Source organism: Hypanus sabinus, chromosome X2, assembly GCF_030144855.1.
Source record: "Hypanus sabinus isolate sHypSab1 chromosome X2, sHypSab1.hap1, whole genome shotgun sequence".
Classification (NCBI taxonomy): Eukaryota; Metazoa; Chordata; class Chondrichthyes; order Myliobatiformes; family Dasyatidae; genus Hypanus; species Hypanus sabinus.
In genome coordinates this window covers 42,452,895-42,479,122 of record NC_082739.1, presented here as the reverse complement: position 1 = coordinate 42,479,122, position 26,228 = coordinate 42,452,895, and positions in this window count along the sequence as shown.

The following is a 26,228-nucleotide window of genomic DNA, read 5'->3' as shown; positions in this document are numbered from 1 at the left end:
AGCTTGTATCATGCTGAATGGCTTGCATTCCAATTGACTTTCTCAACAGTGCATGGATCCAGGATTTTGATAAGGTAAGCAGATTTTCAAAAATCTGTACACGTCTTATTTCTCGCATCTGCATACCTTTCCCACCAAACTATTTCTGCAACCTCTGCACTGCGGATAACCATCTATCCACTTGCCACCAAAATTCAGCCCAGTCAGCGGAGATTTTCATTGCTTCCAACATTAAATATCAGTTCATAACAGTCAAAAATTACAGTGTCAGAAAGGAATTCGCTACTAATGAAAAAGACCCTGGATGACGCACTAAAATCAACACAAAATAAGTTCAAATCAAATTGTACTTTTTTTGACACATTATGCTTGGAGACACATCTCCAAACAGACATGATAGGATCATTGGATATGTAACACAGAAATAGCATTCAGCTAATTGCATTCAAGAAAATCAAAAAATGTCTTTCAGTTGATCCCACTTCCCACCTCTTGGTCCATAAAGCTGTTGTAACAGCATCTCTAGTGCTCATTTGGACAACCAATTGCCATCTCTCATTCAATGCACAAAATATTTCAATTTCTTCATCCCCCAACTTACGCTCTAATACATTCAAATCTCCCATTCTGCCTTTCCAGCTGTAATAGAAGATCACAACTTAAGGTACTGAAAGAGAAATTCTGTAAAAGTGAGGCTTATCACAGTTCCAATATCATTCTGCATCCTACCTTCCTTCCCTCCTCATCATCATCTCTCTAGCCTTGCAAGATTAAATGTACAACAAAAGAATGACCATGATTCATAATCTATAAGATATTTCTGATTAAACGAACTACAAAAATTTTGCCTCCTTTGCTTCATTTTTTGAGTTGTTTTCTAAAGGGATAGATTATGGTTCTCTTCTGTCCCTCTTCACAAACTCCATGAAGCACCATGCTTGACTAAATCAATCCTTTTGAAATAAATCACAATATACTTGAATGTATGAACGTCTATTCGTACCTGAAAAGTCATGCCAAATTCTGTCCCATTTAAATTGTCTGCGCCTGCTCCTTGGCCCACTGAACTCGTGAATGTGTACCTCACTTCCATTTTGTCCCCCTTGGTCCAGTCCATTCCATTCCTACCTACATCCAAGACACTTCACATGCTCTCTATTACTTCAATAATGTACAGTTCCCTGGCCCAGATTGCCTTATTTTCACTATTGATGTCCAATTCCTATACATTTCCATCCCCAATCAGGAAGACTCTGCTACTTTCTGGACACCAGACCTAATGAGTTTCCCTCCACCACCACCCTCGTCCATCTGGCAGAACTTTTTCTTACCCTCAACAATTTCTCTTTCAGTTCCTCCTACATTCTCCAAGTTAATGGTGTAACCACGGGCACTCGCATGGGCTCCTGCTGCTTCCTGCTCATCAATTTCATCAACTGTGCTTCTAACTTTCACCCTGCCCTCAAATGTACTTGGTCCATCTCTAACACTTCTCTCCCCTTTCTTGATCACCCTGTTTTGTCTCTGGAGAGAGACTGGCATATATTTCAAACTTACTAACTCTCACAGTTATCTTAATCTCTTCCCACCTTGTCACTTCCAAAAATACTACTCTCTTCTCTCATTTCTTTTGTTTCTGCCACATCTGTTCTCAGAAAGAGGCTTTCCCTTCTAGAACATCTTAATGTTCTCTTCTTCCAAAGAAACAGGGTTTCTCTTCTACCATCATTAATGCTGCCATCACATACACCTCCTCATTTCTTTCACCTCATCCTCCTGCTGTCATAACAGTGATAAGATTCTCCTTGCCTTTACCTATCACCCCACAAGCCTCCATATCCAGCACATTCTCCATAACTTCCACTAACTCCAAAGGGATACTACCACAATGTACATCTTTCCTTTACCCCCTCTCCGCTTTCCATGAGGATAGCTCTCCACATGATCCCGTTATCTATTCATCCCTTCTGACTGATCTCCCTCCTGACATCTAAACCTGCAAGTCTGACAAATGCTACGCCTCCCCCTACACTTCCTCCCTCACCACCACTCAGGGCCCTAAACAGTCTTTCCACGTGAGGTGACACCTCATCTAAAAGTCTGTTGTCATCATCCGTTGTGTCCATGCTCCCAGTGTGGCCTCATCTATATCAGTAAGACATGACACAGGTTGGGGGACTGCTTCGTTGAATACCTTCGCTTTGTCTGCCACAAAAGGCAGGATTTCCTTGTGGTCTTCCTCCACCCACCCACATTTCCCCTCATGTGGTCTCACCTATCACCTGCTAGCCCATCAAGGACATGTTCAAAAGGTGTTGCTGCAAGAAGGTGGCATCTATCATTAAGGGCCCTCACCATCCAGGAGATGCCCTCTTCTCATTGCTGCCATCAGTGAGGAGGGACAGGAGCCTGAGCACACACACTTAACATTTTAGGAGCAGCTTCTTCTCTGCCATTAGATTTCCCCTCCATGAGCCCATGAACACCATCTCATTACCTTGCTCTTTTTTGCACTATTTATTTACAGCATATTTTATATATTTTTATTGTAACATTGTTTTTTTTAAAGTATTGCACTACTGTATACTGCTGCTGCAAAACAACAAATTGTCAGTGACAATAAACCAGATTCTGATTCTGAGCTTATACTCTATCCCTTCCCACCCACCTGCCCTCCTACCCAGTTATTCTGGCTTCTGTCTCCTTCCTTTCAAGTCCTGATGATGGGTCTCGACCCAAAATGCCAACTGTTTATTCCCTTCCATAGATGCTGCCTGACTCTCTGAGTTCTTCTAGCAATTTGTGTGTGTTGCTCAAAATTTCAAGCACCTGCAGAATCTCTTGTGTTTAAGATTCTGGAAATAATTTCTTTCTCTGACTGTCACCTAGGTCTGAAATGTTCATTAGACTCTGAAGACAATTACAAAAGTCAGAATACTTTCACTTTGAATCTTAGGGCCATGTGATTATTTGACTGTAAGACCATAAGATATAAGAATAGAACTCAGTCATTTGGCCCATCGAGTCTGCTTCACCATTTTGTGTCTTCTTCCCATATCTCTTCATGTCCTGACTAATCAATAATATCTACCAACCTCTGAATTAAATATAAATATACCCAATGACTTGGCCTCCATAGCCACCTGTGGCAAAGAATTCCACAGATTCATCACTCTCTGGCTAAATAATTCTTCATCATCTCTGTTCTAAATGGACATCCCTCTATTCTAAGGCTGTGCCCTCTAGTTTTAGACTCCTTCACCATAGGAAGCATCCTCTCCACATCCACTCTATTGAAGCCTCTCACCATTCGACAGGTTTCCATGATGTTGCCCCTCATTCAGCTGAATTCCAGTGAATAGAGACCCAAAGCCATCAAATGCTCCTCATATGATAAGCCTTTTGGAAAGTCAATTATTTCAATCTGATACATAAATAACTTTAAAACATTATTAACAAAAGGAATCATTGTATAAATAAGATAAACAAAATAAGACATTGTATGATGAAATGGTCAAATAATGTTTAAACTGACAAGGTGCCAAATTCTTGAAGACAAGTGGCTCTTGATTTAATATTCTTGTGCAGTAACAAACCTCATCTTTTCATATTTAAAAGGGAGCCATTTGCGATTATAATCAGCAGGCAAGAGTCTCTGACTTGACTAAAGGCTGAAATTAATGAGGGAGCAGGCACATTATAGAATACCACCAAGAAGCAAAGGAACATGAAAGTGACGGAGAAATAACAAGAGTTTAACAGGAATATTTAAAATTCTAAGCTCAAAGTGTATTTAATAATTAACAGATTCAGCTGTAAGTATAACTTATGACCTGTTTTTTGGTATTTCAACTAATCCGCTGTAAATAACAGAAAGCTGTAGTCCAATTACATTTGCAGTATAATATACAAAACAGAAATGACTGGAGATCTTTTTTTGCAAGCAGGTGACAGAGCCATTTCAACGTGTTTTAATATAATTGTTCCTATTTTCAGTCTAAGTCCCACTGATATGGAAATTAGACAGCATATTTCCAGACACAGTTCACAGCAACATATGTTTCCTATCCTTAGGTTCGTTCCTATATGTGATAATATCATTAATATACAATATTCTCAGTTTCACAATAACCATGGAAGAGATGCAAAAATGTGCAACCTACAGTCTCTGTATTTTTACTCAGTCTAAGACAAGCCACGCTCTGCACCAAGTCCCAAACTATGTGTGAATTGAGATTTTTCAAAAGGGACTTTGACCTTTTGCTTGCTCATTGTGATTGCTTGATTCATCACTCATCAGCTTAAGCGACATTTCAGTTCTGTGAGTTTGAGTGCCCGCTGCAGAATTCAATACTGACCTTTGCCTCCATTACATAAGGATGAATCTCAGTGGTTTTTAGCAAGGGAATGAAAGTATGGGCAGGACTGCAGTGTAGAGTATCCTCCACTCACCCTCTCATTTCCTTTCCCTCCATGGCACTCTTTACTACAGTTGCTACAACTACCATCAGGAGTGCACCTTAATGATGAGACACACTACCCATGATCCCTTGAGGCAATGATGTGATGGCTAAGATCTCTAGAGTATCAGACAGGTTCAATTACTACATTGATTTTTAAAAGACAGATTTTTTAAATTTAAAGATAGAGCATGAAAATAAGCCCTTCCAGTCCTTCAAGCCACGCCACCTAGCAACACATCGATTTAACCCTAGCCTAATCACAGGACAATTGACAATAACCAATTAACCTACTAACCAGTGTGTCTTTGGACTGTGGTAGGAAACTGGAGCACCCAGAGGAAACCCATATGCACACTTGCTTAGAGAGGACACTGGGATTGAACTCCAAGCTCCAGTGGTCTGAACTGTAATAGCACTGTGCAAACCACTATGCTACTGTGAGATAGAAACAAAGAAACATAGAAAACCTATGTTTCTATGTTTATGTTCTATGATAGAAAACCTAATCAAAAACATAGATGAAGAACTAACTGCTATGATACTGTAACATGAAACGAAGAGTTCTTAAAAGTGAGTCCAAAGGTTGTGTTGGGTGAATGAAGTTATCTCCTCTGGTTTGAAAGCCTGATGGTTGAGGGGTAATAACAGTTCCTGAACCTAGTGGTGTGGATCCTGAGGCTCATGTACCTTCTTCCTGATGGCAGCAGTGAGAAGACAGCATGATCTGGGTGGTGGGGTTCCAGCAACAGCACTCCAGGTAGGTGCATTCAAAGGTGGGGAGGGCATTACCTGTGATGAACTGGGCTGTATCCATTACCTTTTGTAGGCCTTGATGCAACCAGACAATATATTCTCCACCACACATCTATAGAAGTTTGTCAAATTTTTAGAAGACATACTGAATCTTCACAAACTTCTAAAAAAAATAGTAGTGGCACTGCTATGCTTTCTTTGTAATGACACTTATATGTTGGACCCAGGACAGATCCACTGAGGAACTTAAATTTGTGTTGTACTGCATTTACTAATACTTACAGGAATGGCAGTATTGTTAAATGTAGGACATTCTGAGAATGTGGATCTGTGTTATAATTCAATGAGAATGAAAGATATGGTGTATGAGGTATATGTGGGATGTTGGAACGATCCCCAAAAAGAGGTCGGGCCGGAGAAGAAAAATGTTTGGAGTTTGTCAGAGAGAACTTTCAGGATTCCATGTTATGAGATAAAAATGCAATTTTGTTGATAGAAAATAGAGTTAACATCCATAGAACAATCATTAAAAGACTAGGTTGCTTCTCATTCCTACAGTGATTTCCTCCATATCTATATCAATTACAAGCATTTATATGTAGCTTTCCTTGGATAGAATTGGCCACATTCTTTATTTAGACAGAAATAAGTGTTGATTTGTCTGGGTTGAAAGATAAAATGAACATTCTTCCTACCTCATCTAATGCCCAACTTCCTCTGCCATCAATTCCTGTATCACCATTCTATCCTGCACCATCCCAATGTCTCCCATCCTTCCTGAATGAGAACATTACTACACTCCATGCCCTTTCTCCACATCACCATGACCCATGCCTTCCTTAATTCCACCAGTAGCAGCCCATGCACTTCAACAGTGTATTCATCTAAAAGTCTGTGACAGGTGTCCTGTTCAGCAAGATATGTTGGGGAGGAGGTACTGGTCCAAAACTAAAAGATTTTATTTCCTTGTGGAGCAAATAATAACAAAACCTCCTGGACAATATGTAATGTAATTATTATTTGAGCCAAATAAGAATCTCCTTCATAAGACTTCAGACACTGACTAGGAACAATGAAATTTACAGCAACATTGTGTGTTAAGTTTTGGGAATTCCCAAGGTGATATTCACAAAAGGAAGATGACACAGTTTGATGCAACTGCATCACACAAAGGAGCATCAACATCTGGTTGGACAGAAAACTCATTAATGTCCATTTGCATTCTACATCAACCCTTGCATCCCTCTCAGAGAGAGATGGAACACTCTGAGCCACATTTAGTATATATCTCAGTGGCTAACTTCTGAAAGATGGTGATAAAGTACTTGGAGTGCTTTGCAGAGAAGATGAAACAAATAATATACAGTGAATTCCGGTTAATTGGACCATCAGTTCATCGGGGCAGCCACTTACATAGGACAACTCTTAAAGAACAGAAAGTAATTGAGAAAATAGCTGGGATGCCCTTTATTTATTTGGAACACTATGCCACTTAATTGGGGAAGGCGACTGTTGTCAAACAGCTTCTATCTAGTGTCAGACGTTTGCACTGTGCTTAGAACAAACAAGTTTTTAAATTGTGTCAGTTGCGTGCATTTGTGTTCAAAAAGCAGTGACTTTTGTCACTGATAGCTGGTAAGAAATAAGCAGTAAGACAATTAAGGTCTGTTTTTCAAGGACTCCTTCTCATAATCTCAATATTTATTGTTTATTAATTTTTTTTCTTGCACAATTTGTTGTCTTTTGCACACTGGTTGTTCGCCCTATTGATGTGGTCTTTCATTGATTTCTGTTATGGTTAGTAGATTTATTGAGTATGCTCGCAAGAAAATGAATCTCTGGGTTGTATATATTCATATACAGTGCCTACAAAAAATATTTACCTCCCTTGGAAGTTATCATGTTTTATTGTTTTACAGCATTGAATCCCAGTGGACTTAATTTGGCTTTTTTGAGTCTAATCAACAGAAAAAGACTCTTTCATGTCAAAGTCAAAATGGATCTCTACAAAATGATCTAAATTAATTACAAATATAAACACAAACTAACTTATTGCGTAAGTATTCACCTCCTTCAAGTCAGTATTTAGTAGATGCACCTTGCCCAGATGTGCCTTGAGTCTATGTGGATACAGTGCCTATAAAAAGTATTCACCACCACCACCCCTTAGAAGTTTTCATGTTTTATTGTTTTACAACATTGGATTTAATTTGGCTTTTTTGACACTAATCAACAGAAAAAAACTCCTTGGTGTCAAAGTGAAAACATACCTCTACAAAGTGATCTAAATTAATTACAAATATAAAATGTCAAAGTGAGGGGTGAATACTTATATACCTATATAGGCACTGTATATGTACTTTGATAACAAACTTACTTTGAACTTTGTTTTGTTCACTGTGGTTTCAAGCATTCAGGCTTGGAGATGCCGGTTTCTTTAAGTAGTGTCAGTTACTGTATGTAGGCTTGTGTTATGGTCTTCATTTGGATCGACCCACACCAAATTAAAAAGCAGTGATTTTTGACACTACATGCAGGAAGGTAAAGATAGTCCATTATCTGCATGAGGTGTCTGCGCTGTATGAATTCCTCCATTGATAACGATTAGGAACTAATACCCAGTTTTATAGTTCTGTAGTAAGATTAGTAGTGGTCTAATTTGTTCTGTATTTTATTTAAGTACATAATTTGTTACTCAGTTAAACATAGTTGGTCTTATTTAAAGTATTTCCATGAAAGTTCAGCTAATTGGGGTAGCCTCTTACTTGGGTCAAAATGTACAGGACCTGATGTGTCCCAATTAACTGGAATCCACTGTATATTCAGTTAGGTGTTTTTTTTCAAGTTTTCCAATGCTTAATTATGAGACCATGCAATATATTGCACAAGTTTGAATTTTCATTTTCTCAGTTATGCTGCCTGACTGTGAGTGAGACAATGTCAGCAAAGGTTCAGCAGGCAGCACGAGCCACTCTGCATGGCTTTTCCCAATCTCACTTCAGCCACAAAAGAGTGGTGGAGTACTGAAGTGTTGAGGGAGGACGCAAAAGCACTTTAAGCCAGGGAGGGCTGCATATGGATGATGACCCCATTAATCTCAATGGCTTTCCCCAATCCTCCGGGAAAAGGTAAGTGCTTATTAATTTCAATTATTTATGAGTGTTTTGCAGTGTTCTTAATTCTTAAAATAATGTTTATATTATCTAATGAATTAAATCAACTTGAAGAGTTTTTCAAATGCCCCTGACTAGCAGGAACGATCAAGAACAGTTGAAAAGTCTTTGACAGTCCTGCTACATGAGATACTGTGCAATATCAGCTCAGCTATGTATCAAGGAGCAGGAGGGAAAGAAGTGCAGGCAGTGATCTGGGCAGCAGGCTAGGCCCAGTAGGATTCACCTCTTTTTAACCCCCAATCACAAACTGCTGCTTTGAAAAAAAAACTGTTAATTTTCCATCAAACTTGGAGCCATTGTATTGAACAACTTATTTTTTCCCTCCCAAGCTCTTTGATGATGCAGCTCTCCTTGTTTTTAGTGTCGACATAAATAGAATCATGAAGAGTTATTTTACATTCCTTCAAGTAAAATTGGAAGTACAAATGCAACAATGTAGAGATTCTTGACTTCATTCTATAGTGTTTTGTTTCTTAAGTTCTTTGTTTTTCTTCCTTCTCCTGAAATGCATTTTTATTCAAAATCCATTTGCAGGCTTTAACTGCACTCAAAATACTCCAGTAGAGCCCTGTAACTAATGAATCCACTCTTCAACACAGTCCATCCATTTCCCACACCATTATTCATTTATGTTTTTGCACAAATATTTGCTGCCATTCACACAAACTCATTCAGCTTATTGTTGTGGCTCAGTAACAGGACATCATGTCCTAGGTGGTGATTTTAACCCATGCCCTTCGAAGGATGCTGCATTCTGGATGACTAAGCAAAACTTTCAATTCAAAGGTCTCCAACAGACTGAGAACAACTTCTCATAGTCGCATGCTGGGAGCTGACATTTCATAGATTTTCTTCTGATTTTATTTATTCCCACATGCAATTTTCTCAAATGACCTTTATAAGGGCATAGTGGTCAGCTTTGACTATCTTCTTTACTGGTTCATAAAGTTCACTAATGGACTTTATGTCATGATGTAATCAGTGTTATATCAATCTCCACATCTTCAGTGCAGCTTACTGGCTGGGTTCAGCAGAAAATATATTCTTACTGCAATCATTTGGCTAACGTTATTGCACAGATTTCTCCCACCAAAATGGAAAGTGACAGTAAAGTGCATGCATCCTTTTAAGATCTACTGTAAAACCATCTTAGCACCTGTGTAAACATTTACATGAACCACAGAGTATCCCACAATATTATACTTTGATCCCTTCACTATACAGCAGCATTAAAAAAAGTGAGCTGTGCAGAATATATGTAGAGCTCTGAAAATACAGTCATAGTAGACTACCTACAACCTACACCATATCATTGCTTTAGAAACCCTTCAGTAAAGACTTTGTCTGTCCAGATTCAGCTAAGAAAATTTGCAAATATTACACAAAGTATCCCAATATGCTACACAAGATTATGAAGCAAAAATTGACAGTGAACTACATCAGGAAATAAGGAAGAAAATGTTTTAAGAAGCATTTTATAGAAGGAGTGAGAAGTGGAGAAGCAGAAAGTTTTGGGCAGGAAGGTCTAGTGCTCATGGCCAAGATATGAAATGAAAGCTGTCATGAATACAGCTGTTGAATTGGTGAAGTCCAGCATCACGAAAGCCTGTAGGGTAGGTGGAGGTTATGGGAATAAGGAAGGATGATGCCATGGAAAGATTTGACAATAAAGACAACAATTTTAAACACAAAGCCGGCAAGACCAAGAGTCAAAGTTTGTCAAGAAGTACGGTGTGATAGTTGAATGGGACCTCCTGGTGACTTAAATTCAAGTAGTTGGCATTTTGAGGAGCACGAGATCATCTGGGGTAACAAAATAAAAACACATGGCCAATCAGAGAGTTTTGGACCAATCAAATCTGAATGCAATTATATATGAGGTATGTATTCAAAGTAATTGGTTGATGGTTGAGGAGGACCTGAAGAATTTTCTTTTCTCGGAGAGGAAGGTCAGGATGTGGAACTCCTTACAGAAAGAAAGCTTAACGTTTAAAATTAACAGGATGAGTCCTTCAAGAGCCATGAACTGCAGGGCCATGGGAAATTAATATTGGAAGGCAAGATTAGACGATAACTCTGCTTCAAAGGGGTGTGTACAAATATTCCACTATCCTGTCATTCTAATGAGGTGGCTGAGACCTTGTCAACTGAAAAGGTGAATCAGGGTCAAAGACAGGGTATATTAGGAAGCAGTTAACAATCTGTTTGAAGCAGTGGATATATTGTTAGAATATCATCTTGGGCACATACAGTACACAGATGATGCAATTGCCCAGAGCTGGAGATATTGGTAGCAAACCAACTTACTCAGATTTTCATCTCTCCCATTTCATGCACACCTGTTCTCACCCCATCCTCCCGCCACTCCACTTGGGATAGGGTTTCCCTTGTCCTCACCTACCACTCCACCAGCCTCCAGGTTCAACATATAATTCTCCATAATTTCCGCCATCTCCAACGGGATCCCACCACCAAGCACATCTTTCCCTCCCATCCTCTTTCTGCTTTCCGCAGGGATCGCTCCCTACGTGCACTCCCTTGTCCATTCGTTCTCCCCCCATCCCTTCTCACTGATCTCCCTCCTGGCACTTATCCTTGTGTAAAGGGGGTTTCTTCTTTTTTTTCTTTGTTACTGTTGGGAAAGGGTTTCTTTGTTTTGTTAAAAGCAGGAATGTTCTTTGTTGCGAGAGAGTGCTGGGAGAATTGTATTCCTTTGTAAACCAAATGGGGATTAATGTTCTTTCTTCTGAGTCTGTAAGCTTTTGTTGCTTTTGGGCTTTTGGGCAGATCGGCGTGAGGGGGTCGAGAGAGAGGACACAATGCTGTAAGCCGGGCGAGGAACGGACCCCAAGCGGGGGTCCGAGGCCAGGAGGTACTCTGAGGAGGGGGGGATGAAGCTAGATGTGCTTGGTTGACACTCGGAGGGTCCTCAGCTGCGAGTCGAGGAGTTCGGAGGGGATCGAACGGTGGCCAGAAGACTTCAGAAATTGAGCTCCAACGGTTGTGCACGAAGTGGTTTGGACTTTGATAAGTTTGGCGCCTTTTCTTTATTTTTTTCTCTTCATATATACTGTATCGTTATTAATCACTTAGTTATAGTAACCCTTATAAATCGTACTCATTTAATCGCTTATGGTGTACTGTCTGTTTTTGGGCGAGGCGGGTACATCACACAGCATCCACACCAGCTGATTACCCAGTTTGGCGGGGCTGAAGGCTGCTCCCCCTAGACGAAAACGAGCTGAGCGAGCCTGAGGCGACCCGGGGGGGTTACACTTGTAAACAGAACAAGTGCTCCACCTGCCCTTACACTTCCTCCCTCACCACCATTCAGGGCCCCAGACAGTCCTTCCAGGTGAGGCGACACTTCACGTGTGAGTCGGCTGGTGTGATATACTGCTTCCAGTGCTCCCAGTGCAGCCTTCTATATATTGGTGAGACCCAACGCAGACTGGGAGACCATTTTGCTGAATGCCTACACTTTGTCTGCCAGAGAAAGCAGGATCTCCCAGTGGCCACACATTTTAATTCCACATCCCATTCCCATTCTGATACGTCAATCCATGGCCTCCTCTACTGTTAACATTCACGTTGGAGGAACAACACCTTATATTCCGTCTGGGTAGCCTCCAACCTGATGTCATGAACATTGATTTCTCTAACTTCTGTTAATGCCCCTCCTCCCCTTCTTACCCCATCCTTTATTTATTTATTCATTCATTCCTTCCGTCCTCTTATTTCTTTTCTCTCTCTCTTTCCCTCTCACAATCACTCATTGCCTGCTCTCCATCTCCCTCTGGTGTTCCCCTCCCCCTTTCTTTCTCCCTAGGCCTCCCATCCCATGATCCTCTCCCTTCTCCAGCTCTGTATCCCTTCTGCCAATCAAAAATTCCAGCTCTTAGCTTCATTTCTCCCCCTCCTGTCTTCTCCTATCATTTCAGATCTCCCCCTCCCCCTCCCACTTTCAAATCTCTTACTATCTCTTCTTTCAGTTAGTCCTGACGAGGGGTCTCGGCCCGAAACGTCGACTGTACTTCTTTCTGTAGATGCTACCTGGCCTGCTGTGTTCCACCAGCATTTTGTGTGTATTGCTCACTCAGCTTTTGCAATTTTTAGTTATATCTGTTGTCAGGCAAGCAAAGTGAGCAAATAAAAGTGTTTTTGTGAAACATAGAAACATAGAAAATAGGTGCAGGAGTAGGCCATTCGGCCCTTCGAACCTGCACCACCATTCAGTATGATCATGGCTGATCATCCAACTCAGAACCCTGTGCCTGCTTTCTCTCCATACTCCTTGATCCCTTTAGCCCCAAGGGCCATATCTAACTTCCTCTTAAATATAGCCAATGAACTGGCCTCAACTGTTTCCTGTGGCAGAGAATTCCACAGATTCACCACTCTCTGTGTGAAGAAGTTTTTCCTCATCTCAGTCCTAAAAGGCTTCCCTTTTATCCTTAAGCTGTGACCCCTCGTTCTGGACTTCCCCAACATTGGAAATAATCTTCCTGCATCTAGCCTGTCCAATCCCTTTAGAATTTTATATGTTTCAATAAGATCCTCCCTCAATCTTCTAAATTCTAGTGAGTATAAGCCTAGTTGATCCAGTCTTTCTTCATATGAAAGTTCTGCCATCCCAGGAATCAATCTGGTGAACCTTCTCTGTATTCCCTCTATGGCAAGCATGTCTTTCCTCAGATTAGGGGACCAAAACTGCACACAATATTCCAGGTGCGGTCTCACCAAGGCCTTGTACAACTGCAGTAGAACCTCCCTGCTCCTGTACTCAAATCCTTTTGCCATGAATGCCAACATACCATTTGCCTTTTTCACCCCGCCTGCTGTACCTGCATGCCCACCTTCAAAGACTGGTGTACAATGACACCCAGGTCTCATTGCATCTCCCCTTTTCCTAATCAGCCACTGTTCAGATAATAATCTGTTTCCCTGTTCTTGCAACCAAAGTGGATAACCTCACATTTATCCACATTAAATTGCATCTGCCATGAATTTGCCCACTCACCTAACCTATCCAAGTCACCCTGCATCCTCTTAGCATCCTATTCACAGCTAACACCACCGCCCAGCTTTGTGTCATCCACAAACTTGGAGATGCTGCATTTAATTCCCTCATCTAAATCATTAATATATATTGTAAACAACTGGGGTCCCACCACTGAGCCTTGCGGTACCCCACTAGTCACTGCCTGCCATTCTGAAAAGGTCCCGTTTACACCCACTCTTTGCTTCCTGTCTACCAACCAATTCTCTATCCACATCAATACCAAACCCCAATACTGTGTGCTTTAAGTTTGCACACTAATCTCCTGTGTGGGACCTTGTCAAAAGCCTTTTGAAAATCTAAATATACCACATCTACTGGCTCTCCCCTATCCACTCTACTAGTTACACCTTCAAAAAATTCTATAAGATTTGTCAGACATGATTTTCCTTTCACAAATCCATGTTGACTTTGTCCGATGATTTCACCTCTTTTCAAGTGTGCTGTTATCACATCTTTGATAACCGACTCTAGCAATTTCCTCACCACCGATGTCAGACTCACCGGTCTATAATTCCCTGGTTTCTCTCCCTCCTTTTTTAAAAAGTGGGGTTACATTAGCCACCCTCCAATCCTCAGGAACTAATCCAGAATCTAAGGAGTTTTGAAAAATTATCACTAATGCATCCACTATTTCTTGGGCTACGTCCTTAAGCACTCTGGGATACAGACCATCTGGCCCTGGGGATTTATTTGCCTTTAATCCCTTCAATTTACCTAACACCACTTCCCTACTAACATGTATTTCCCTCAGTTCCTCCATCTCACTAGACCCTCGGTCCCTTACTATTTCCAGAAGATTATTTATGTCCTCCTTTGTGAAGACAGAACCAAAGTAGTTATTCAATTGGTCTGCCATGTCTTTGTTCCCTATGATCAATTCAACTGTTTCTGACTGTAAAGGACCTACATTTGTCTTGACCAATATTTTTCTTTTCACGTATCTATAAAAGCTTTTACAGTCAGTTTTTATGTTCCCTGCCAGTTTTCTCTCATAATCTTTTTTTCCCTTTCCTAATTAAGCCCTTTGTCCTCCTCTGCTGGTCTCTGAATTTCTCCCAGTCCTCAGGTGTGCCGCTTTTTTTTTGCTAATTTATATGTTTCTTCTTTGGACTTGATACTATCCCTAATTTCCCTTGTCAGCCTACCTTCCCTGGTTTATTCTTTTGCCAAACTGGGATAAATGATTGTTGTAGTTCATCCATGCGATCTTTAAATGCTTGCCATTGCATATCCACCGTCAACCCTTTAAGTATCATTTGCCAGTGTATCTTAGCTAATTCACGTCTCATACCTTCAAAGTTACCCTTCTTTAAGTTCAGTGCCTTTGTTTCTGAATTAACTATGTCACCCTCCATCTTAATGAAGAATTCCACCATATTATGGTCACTCTTACCCAAGGGGCCTCGTACGACAAGATTGCTAACTGACGCTTCCTCATTGCTCAGTACCCAATCTAGAATGGCCTGCTCTCTAGTTGGTTCCTCGACATGTTGGTTCAGAAAACCATCCCGCATACATTCCAAGAAATCCTCTTCCTCAGCATCCTTACCAATTTGGTTCACCCAATCTGTTTGTAGATTGAAGTCACCCATTATCACTACTGTTCCTTTATTGCACGCATTTCTAATTTCCTGTTTAATGCCATCTCCAACATCACTACTACTGTTAGGTGGCCTGTACACAACTCCCACCAGCGTTTTCTGCCCCTTAGTGTTATGCAGCTCTACCCATATCGATTCCACATCCTCCAGGCTAATGTCCTTCCTTTCTATTGCGTTAATCTCCTCTCTAACCAGCAATGCTACCCCACCTCCTTTTCTTCCCTGTCTATCCTTCCTGAATATTGAATATCCCTGGATGTTGAGATCCTATCCTTGGTCACCCTGGAGCCATGTCTCTGTGATCCCAACTATATCATATTCATTAATAACTATCTGCACATTCAATTCATCCACCTTGTTACGAATGCTCCTCGCATTGACACACAGAGCCTTCAGGCTTGTTTTTACAATATTCTTAGCCCTTATACAATTATGTTGAAAAGAGGCCCTTTTTGCTTTTTGCCCTGGATTTGCCTGCCTGCCACTTTTGCTTTTCACCTTACTACTTTTTGCTTCTACCCTCATTTTACACCCCTCTGTCTCTCTGCACTTGTTCCCATCCCCCTGCCACATTAGTTTAAAGCCTCCTGAACAGCAGTAGCAAACGCTCCCCCTAGGACATTGGTTCCAGTCCAGCCTAGGTGCAGACCGTCCTGTTTATACCAGTCCCACCTCCCCCAGAACTGGTTCCAATGCCCCAGAAATTTGAATCCCTCCCCCTTGCACCATTTTTCAAGCCACGTATTCATCTGAAATATCCTCCTATTTCTACTCTGACTAGCACATGGCACTGGTTATAATCCAGAGATTATTACCTTTGTGGTCCTACTTTTTAGTTTATTTCCTAACTCCCTAAATTCATCTTGTAGGACCTCATCCCGTTTTTTATCTGAATCATTGGTACCTATGTGCACCAAGACCACTGGCTGTTCACCCTCCCATTCCAGAATGTCCTGCAGCCGCTCAGAGACATCCTTGACCCTTGCACCAGGGAGGCAACATACCATCCTGCAGTCTCGTTTGCGGCCGCAGAAACGTCTATCTATTCCCTTACAATCGAATCCCCTATCACTATAGCTCTCCCACTCCTTTTCCTTTGCTCCTGTGCCGCAGAGCCACCCATGGTGCAATGAACTCGGCTGCTGCTGCCTTCCCCTGATGAGACATCTCCCCCAACAGTATCCAAAACAGTATATCTGTTTAGGAGGGAGATGACCTCAAGGGACTCCTGCACTACCTGCCTATTGCTACACTGTCCAGTGGCCACCCCTTCCCTTTCTGCCTGTGTAGCCTTTACCTGCGGTGTGGCCAACTCACTGAACGTTCTATTCACGAGTTTCTCAGCATCACAGATGCTCCAATATGAATCCAATCGCAGCTCCAGACGCTCAATGCGGTCTGCCAGAAGCTGCAGTTGGACACACTTCCTGCACACGTAGTCGTCAGGGACACTGGAAGTATCCCTGATTTCCCACAAGCTGCAGGATGAACAAACCACGGGGCCGATCTCAGCTGCCATGACCTACCCAATACTTGCCTCAACTTTTGAAACTTTCTCCTTTGAAAGTGAGTGTGAGTGCATGGTGAGGGAGAAGGTGCAACAGAGGAGATCATGTAAACTCCACAAAAGCAAAGAAACTCAGGAACTAATGGTGCAGATGAAGAAGAAGTTACGGTCGCAGGTGTCTCTGTGACTACATTTTAGTCGATAAGAATACAACAAGGCAAAAGTAGAATGATACTGGGGAATTATGGTATGGTGTACTACACTGATGGTCCCAGAGTTTACGATGGTTACAAGTAAAATTATGGAGTAGGTGAAAGAGCTATTGAGGGGCAGGGCCATACACGGATTTGAAAAAAAAGATTCAGAAATTCACTACTGTGGAGGGAGCAGAAAGCTTTGGAGGTAATCGATGGGATTATGGATATGAGAGAAGGGTGAGTAAAAGAGTGAATTATACATCAGAATCAAGTGGGTTTTTGAATGAAAGCAAACTGTTAACTTGGGCCAAACAAGTTGGTGTTATGTGAGAGGAATTGAGGGATGAGAAAGTAGGTATCAATGCCAAGACATACTGGAAAGGATGACAGTAGGAGATGGGATAAAATCTAGAGGCATTTTGACATTCAGGGTGAGGGCAGCAAGGAAAATGAGGGAGGATTTGTCTGAGATGGGAGATGGGAGGGTTGGCAAGAATGAGTAAGGGCAGGGGCAGCTGAATAAATAATCACAAGCCCTGAGGGAAACAAAAAGCTCCTTTCATTTGTTATTCAAGGTGAGAGGGACAAGGCACAGGAGGGAGGTTTAAAATGGTGCTTTGTTACAATGAAAATCCAAAATTATCTTTGTATTCCAAGGTTGTCCTTTTGCAAGTCATCAGTAATTGTCTGATTTAAGAGGCAAAATGAGGGACCTACCATGAAGAGTAATTTGACTTACAGACAATAGGAGACAATGGAGAAAAACAGATGATTGGCTTTTATAATGGCACCTAACAAAGTTATGCAAGTGTATATAAGGCTTTAAAAATAGTTGTTTACTCTGGGGAGTGCATCATATGTTATTCTGCTGGAAGAGAGCAACTTTTGGTGATGAAGGATCCTTCAGAGAATTTGGTTTGTGCATTCTCTCCACACCAGAGCACACCAAGTGGTTGAAGTCATGGGAACACGATTACGTGGTTATGCACAGCAAGAGCCCAGAAAACAATGAGATAATAACAAGATAATGTATTTCAGTTAGAGATACATTTTAGCAAGGATGCCATAAATCTATTACAACTAACTGAGGAAGTTATTTGGAGCTTGGACGAATGTTACACCTGAAAGATCATACCAGAGCAACACTTCCTCACTGTCATATAGATCTTTAAGGCTAGACCCCTGTGTAGCTTGAATACATAAGGTTCTGGCATAGAAACCTGTATTGTCAACAGAGCCAGAGTTCTATTGAATCATTATTATTATTGCAGCATAAGGAACTGTAACAGACAACGGGCAAACACCAGAACCCTGTCGCAATAGTCAAATGATCTGGTAATCTGTTTTATCTATGATAATTATGATCTAGAGTGTTGAGAAAAATAATTCTGCTCTTCATCAATAAATACCATAGAGTATTTTGTTTTCATCAAAATGGATTATTATTTTATCTGAGAGATGACAAGGTATACATACTTTGAAAAAATTGCTGAAATATTTCAGTGAAATATTTATTGAATATGGCCTGAGATCTCTATAGTGAGTCATGAGCCCAAGACATACTGAGGCAAGGAAATGTACCCCAGTTAAGCAAAGTTTGAGAATTAGAAACACATTTGACAGAAATTTGTTCGGGTTAGAGGTGCTATTTCAGCCAGATAGTCTGAGGAATGAAGTTTGAAATCTAAATACAACAGGCTAATGTTACCACAGAGTAGGGTTACCAAACAATAAATTTCTAGGAAACTACTGTTACCTCATTCCTCGATGAGTTAAAATTCTGGCTGGTTTCCTTCCTGAAGTTATGTTTTTTTTCTTTTGCTGGCAATGCCTTCAAGAAAGACTGGAAATAATTGGCTTCTTCCCTTCTCTCTTTACAAATATTTTAAAAGTGACATAGAAGTTAACGTGTGTGTCACCTGATAAATTGATTCAATCTTTGCACACATTCAATTAAAAATGCATTCTCTAGCTTCTGTGCTTTTAATTTGCTCTCTTCAGTTTTTCCATACTCTGGCAATAGTTACATCAAGGGTATGCGTTTTCAGTAACAGAGTCACTGTGGATAATTTTCACAATTACTGGAGAGAAATGATGTCGGAGTCAAGTGTGCATGTAATAGGTAGGAGCTATCACTTGAGTACAAGGTCAACATGCACTGTGTAGGAACATATATGAATAATTAATAAACTATCAATTCCTCCCATTTAATGGCATTCAGCTGAAGTGCTGATGTGCATTCTTCTATTTCTGATCTTACTTGTTCTGGAATTGATATTTTATCATTTAGTTCACTAGTTTTCACCTATAAAGTATTTTAGCAGGTTAACACCATGGATTTTTATTAAAGGTGTACAAACATCCAGTCTTCAATTCTGTTCTCTGATTTCCTGACTGCTCCAGCTCATTCATGGAACCAAAATATGTACATTTCCAACAAACTTCTTGTCACCTGCCTGCAGCCACTTTCTCTTTTTGTGTAACATTCTCTTCAACTTTAGCAATTTTGCTTCCAGCATGGAATGTCCCTCATACAAATCCTTTCTATGCAATCAGGTCATACCATGTCTGCAGAACTGCCTTCTTCACTGAAGCAGTCTTTGTAGAGAGAAACAAGGCTGCAAGTTATTCGACAATGTTACTAGGTCAGAATATGAAACAAATCTTAAAGGTGGTGACCTGACCAATGTTACTGTGGATGGATATTCAGCAAACAAACCGCATACAAATAAGTTGGACATAAATGATAAGAAAAATATGTTTCATAACAGTCATTTTTGCAACTTTAGAGATAGCAGTTCAAATAAACTGCACTTTGTCAGATTCTTGCTGCACAGCTTGTAATCATATGAGCTGACATAGTAAATTTAGTATATCTCCTAAATGAGTAATGCCTAATCGTGCACCAAAGGCTGGTTAATGTAAATGACCTAATAAATGTGTTACTGCAACACCAATGCAGAATTTCTCTGAGGATTGTTTGGCCCATTTCATTGCTTGCTTACATCATTACCCATTCAACATCATCAAAGTGATGTGTAGTTCTGCTGGCTGGGCTAATGAACTACATATCCCAAAGATAAATGGGAGTAAATTGGTTCTAACTGAAATGGATTGAATTGGATACCATGTTATCTGCAGAACTGAGATGGACTACCTAACAGCTTATTTATGAAAGGCTTAGTACAGCATTTCTCACTCATCTCTGCATGATAAGGGTGGCAACTCTCTCGAATTGCAAATATCTTTGAACTCACAATGAATTTCAAACTGAGAGATGAATGAAAAAGGCGGTGCACCGTAGCAATCTTGAGGTTCCCAAACTTCCGCTTTCGTAGCATTTTTCATGATTTATTGGGTATCCATCCATAGGCAATTGTTACAGTGAGGAGCTGATTTACCAGCCCTGAGTCTGGGGGAGCAGGTACCTGAATTGCAGCCTGCAGTTAATGCCGGGAGTGGACCAACTATAGTGTCTGTATGCCAAAGCTTTTGGAAAAAGCTGATGGCTGACAGCCGCACCATGCAAAGATATGACCCTCCATGCTCAGTGTCAATCTCAAAACGCGTGGCAGCCTCTACATTACCACGTGCACTTCCACTTGCTTCTGGCCATTATATCCAGGTGTGCTTGGAAGTCATGCCAGGTACTACCACCCAACTCAGGGCTGGCCCTAATGAACTGCAAGCTGCACCATGGCGAAATAGTGGCACCGTTGGCAGATATCCATATGTCCATAGCCTAATTCTATGTTGATTAGCAGTCTCTTCTGATGCAAGAACACCCGAACACAAAAAAAAGGAGCTGGAGTAGATCAAAAGATCTTTCAGGTCTGCCCCCCCCCCCCCATTCAATACAATCACAGCTGATCTGTGCTGGCCTTATTACCTCTTCTGTGTCATTTCCCATGATCAACCATTTGTTGATCTTTCAAATGTTTATCTAAGACTACCTTAAATATATTTAATGATCTGACTTTCACCACTGACTTGAGATTCACTACTCTCTGAGAAGACAGCTTTCAAAACCATCTCAATTTTAAAAAACTGGTCTCTATGTCCCGTTGTTTGTGCCCCTTCCACTAAAGTAAACACTCACATCTTCCCTGTGAATCCTCCATAAGATCTTATGTGTTGGGATAAATTCACCTCTCACTCTTTTAAACTCCAAGGAATATACAACCAAACATCCAGCCTCTCTTTGTAGGACAACTCTCTCATCCCAGAATGCAGCTGCTGAAATCTAGAGCAATGGCAATCTGCTAAAATATCTCAGTGGGTCAAGCGACATCTGTGGGAGGAAAGGATTTGTTGCTGTTTCTTTCAGCAGATTGTTGTTCATCCGAGAATTAACATGAACTGCTTCTAGTGCTGCTATATTGTTTTTGTAGATACTGGGACTAAAACTGTGCACAATATTCCAGGACTGACTTCACAAATTCCATGTAAAACAGCTCTATTCATAACCTCCAACCCTTTGCAATAAAGGTCAACATGCCATTGGCCTTCTCAACATTCAACATTTTGTGATTCATGCACAACCACACCCAGATTTTTCTAAGTGTAACCTCACTAATGTACAGTAAATTCCTGAATTATTAATTATATTATTCCACTGTTTTTGAAGTGGAAACTTTTATTTAAACAGTAGTAGTCTAGAGTAATGCTTTGATATTAGGGGTTGGATTTTCATTCCAGAATAGATTCTGAATCGTGCTATGTCTTTTAACATCAGACCAACTTGCTAATGGCTGCCCGAGGGGGAGAATTAACAAGACCAAAAATTGCTTTGGTCTGGTACAACATCATTTGTCTGTCACAAATAAAATTTCTAGGATTTGAGGCAGTCTGAAACGGGACGGATTAATGGATTAGAAAAGCACGGTCAATTTCAGGGAAAAGTTTTCAGGCAAAAAACAAATCTTTTTTCATATTTGCACAATTTGTTGTCTTTTGTACATTTGTTGCTCGAGCGTCTTCGTTGTGTGCAGTTTTCATTGATTTGATTGTGTTTGTTTGTATCTATTGTGTATGCCTACAAGAAAATGACTCTCAAGGTAGCATATGGTGGCATACTGTATATATATATATATATATATATATATATATTTCAATAATACATTTACTTTGAACTTTGAAGTCTTCCATCCCCATCATATTATGGCAGCTCATTCCACAAGTTGCTAACAATTTACTCTGACCTTCATTATGATAAAAACTGCATCAAGGTATGAAAGTAGATTTACTGAGGATACTGACTAACCTACCAATGTATATCAAATTGAATGAAAAGAAGACATCCAGAATATCTAATGTATATATGTAGTAATAACCATTATATTTACCTCTTAAATATAATAATTTCTGCATTGAGAAATTCATAGCCAGTGTTTTGTATCCGACTATGCATTGGTGGATTGCAGAGAATACAAACATAATTATTAATGATTTGTAACTAAATTCTCTTACTCAAACACACTAGGACATTTATGGTAATGTATAATCAGAAGACAAGGAAAACGGGTTTGACAGAAGTATGCAGGCTAGTCAGCATCTATAGGGAGAAGCGCTGTCGACATCTCGGCCCGAAACATCGATAGCGCTTCTCCCGATAGATGCTGCCTAGCCTGCTGTGTTCTACCAGCATTTTGTGTGTGTTGTTTGAATTTCCAGCATCTGCAGTTTGCCTTGTGTTTGCTTGATAGAAGTATGCTTATATTGGATTGTTTCAATGCAAACATGATCAAACACCAAAAGCTGGCTATATTTGATGCCACATACAATTTACCAGGCAGATTTCAGCTTAGCTGTAGAAAGATCTTAAAGATATGAGGTAACGTAACTATCCATTAGGACCAATGTACTTCATTGATACACCTCAGTATTCTATCTTAGCCCTAAATGTTTGTACAGAATGCCGTAGAACTCACACCTCGCTTGCTACCTGAAATTTTTTCTCATATTTATTGAAATTTAAATACAGATTTATTCTTAATATATTTGTACAAGGCAGCAATCTGTGTTTGTCTAAATTCTCTTGCAAAATTCAATGATTTTGCAAAATCTTCCAGTGCTCCCTGGAGTCACTGGTGTCAAAGTACTGACATGTCAACATTTGCTGAAGTTGTTTTTGTCTGGCTGTACATCACAGTCTGCCAGGAAATGGGTAAACCTCTGAGCAAAATAAACAAAATATTTAGATATACAAGTAAAATCCAAAATGGGTTAACAGTTACTTTGACATATCCCTTTGCAAAAAGCTATTTTTGCTCTTGTTAATTCTCCCACTCGGGCAGCCATTAGCAAGTTGATCTGATGTTAAAAGGGACACAGCACGGTTCAGAATCTATTCTGGAATGAAAATCCAACTCATGTGATATCAAAGCATTACTCTAGGCTATCACTGTTTAAGTAAAATGACCATCTTATAATTAATACCTAGGTAATGTAATTTATATTGGTGAGCACAGTTTTCAGCTAATTCTAGCAAAAGATACAGGACAAAGCTAAAAGACATCAAAACTATGGAGCACAGATTTAGGTGGAAAATACTATTTCCCGCATTAAGCAACTAAAGTACTGCAAATACTACAGTAAGTACATTGTGGAGAACATACAGAGGTCTACCCTTCCCTTGGAGATAACAGTGCTGTGTAATCTACATTTTGCATCTGAGCTTGTTAAAAGCACCTTAGATCCCATCTCTGACCACCTCTTACAGCTTGCAGAGAGAGTGAGAGAGACAAGAAGGAAAGTGAGTATCAAGAAGATTTTCAGCTAAATCTGCCTCTCTCTCTCTCCCTCTCTCTGAACATGCAGTGTTATTAGATATAAAACATGTATTAATTTATATCTTTTCAAGCCCAGTCCAGTTAAAAATATTGCGGTGGAAGTGTCTGTGGATGGGGCAGATAAATGGAAGAGATGATCAAGGAAAGTGGGAGATGATTGATTGGGCTAAGGAGAAGATCAAAGTGGCTCAGACATAACTAAGAGGAGACAGTCAAGCATCTAAAAGAGGCTGGGAAGAGATCTAGGGAGTTGGAAGGTTGAGTGAACTGAAAGAAAATAGAGGGTGTTGGTGTCAGATAGATGATCAGTGACTGGGGAGGAGATCATAAGGTGTCAAGCAGATAATCAGATGGGTCAGGGGACTCAAGCAAAAATCAAAGGACAAAGGATACAAGGAAGGAACCAAACATAAATCAAAGAAAATGGATGGAAGAAGTCCCTCTGGACATAGATAAAACAGAAATATATGTGAAGGAAAACTGGATGAATTCTTACTGATAGCAGCTTACTGATAAAAGGGGCTTTTAACCTACTCAGGAATAGGATCAATATTTTGTTAAGATTTGGTCTTGTTCGCAAAACCCATGCTCTTTACCTATCCTATGTGTCTCATTGAAGATACAAATTATCCCAAATATTTTTTAGGTTGGAGAAGCTGCACTTCATCCACAAACTAGGTACTTGACCTTATTTAGTTACTATGATGATACAAAATTTGGAATGCATGTCAAAGAAAAGTATTGCACTCCACATCAAGGTTTTTAGACCATCATCTTCCAACAAATTGATTATTTTCCCTGCAAACCTTCTGATAAAATCACGCAACAAATAAGATCATGAGCGCAGGAACAGAAAGGAAATTATAATTTCTTGGGCTATCAACACTTTCATCTTTCCATTCCATTACCTCCAATTTAGTGGCTTCCCAGTATTTCATAACTATTCTGCCACTTGCTTAATATGCACACATTTTATGTACAGTATGTGACTATTTTCCTTCTACCTATATCTTACATTTGTGATTTTGGGTTCGTATCTGAATGTTATAAGAGATTGCATTATTAAATACTGAGAATAAGTTTTATAAATGAGCAAGTATTCACTGAGTTTTTAAGATGATCTGATTTATGTAATTAAACGTTAACAGAATTTGTTTGGATAGATAAGAGTAATTTGGAAGAGACTGATAGATTGGTAAACTTAAAGAGATCAAGGGATTTCCTGAATTCTTATTTTGTATTTGCAGTAAAGTGCAATAAAGTGATGCTGAGTTAAAAAAAATCAACATGGATCTTTTTGTAAGTGCAATAGCTGGGTTGCTTTCACCTGCTTTGGTTTCTTTATTTTTATGTTTAGTTCAATGATCCTGGTAATCTGCCCTCTGCAAGGAGATCAAGCACAGGGTAGGCAACCACTTTGTTGAACTTCTGGCTTATCAGTTGAATGTTTCCTCTTATTAACTTCATAGGTCTCTATCTTTTGTTTTGTACACCTTAACACCCATTTTCTGCTGATCTGAATTTTACCACCTAGCCATCATCGTCATGTCTCTGATTGCTTGAGGAGTTTTTTTTTGTGAATCTTTCTCAAATGTCTTGATTTTGTTACCTTCATATAAATTTGTTCTTCTAATGATTATCCGTGATTAACTCTGTCTGGAATCCTCCTGCTCTCACCATTCTATGGAGGTAATGCTTAAATATCTGCTTGACCTGAAGAATCGGAAAAACACGAATATTTTTCAAAAATTTCCTTCACTCTCCCATTCTCTCCACCCAGATTAGTTTTTGACCCCAAACCATTTAAATTTTATAGTTTTACTGTGATAACTCACTTAGATTCTCATGTAGTCTTATGAAGAATAAGTGATCAAACCATTTATGGCTGCTTTCCCTTATCAGATCAGCTGTGTACATCCCACTGTTAATGTTATACCCGAGGCATTCAGAGTTTGTTTTTGTTTTAAAGGAACATAAACCTCCCAGAAAATTTTAATAAATGCCTCTCACAATTCAATGAAAATTATAATCCATGTGAATGAATGAAACTATAGAGAGGCAAAAAACCTTGCAGAGTATCCATAGCAACTTGGGCATCAGGTATTTGTGCCTGGATACCATTAATTAGCTTTCTTACGTCACTAAAATCTTCCAAAGAGCAGAAAATTTAGAGGGTTCTCAATATGTAGATTAACCCTTTTCAATCCAGTTCATTCTTGATTCATCGTGCACACTGTAAATATTCTGTCATACAAGATTATTTAATGCTATTTCTGTTTCTGTCAGTTATAAAGAATAATTCAACTTTTGGTAATATTTATGTAATAACTTGCCTGAGGAAATGATAAAAAATTGAAATCCCATGTGCCTCCTTTCTCTATGTAACATCATTAACTTGCAATACCACTTTACTATTCATAAACTATTCAAATCCTTATAATCTTTCCGTACCCCCCGCCCCCCAGAAAGGATTGACATGCTTTAAAAACACCATCTTGCTATTAAATGAGCTTTTAATTTACCTTATCATCTCTCCTCATCTTTACAAATTTGATAGTCTGACTCTGTGTGAGATTCCTTAGCAAAGGTACAAGACACAGATGTTCTTTGCAAGAGCTGGCTCTGAAGGTCACACATGCAACAGGTTTAGGTCCTTAACACTTGATGCATAGGAATAA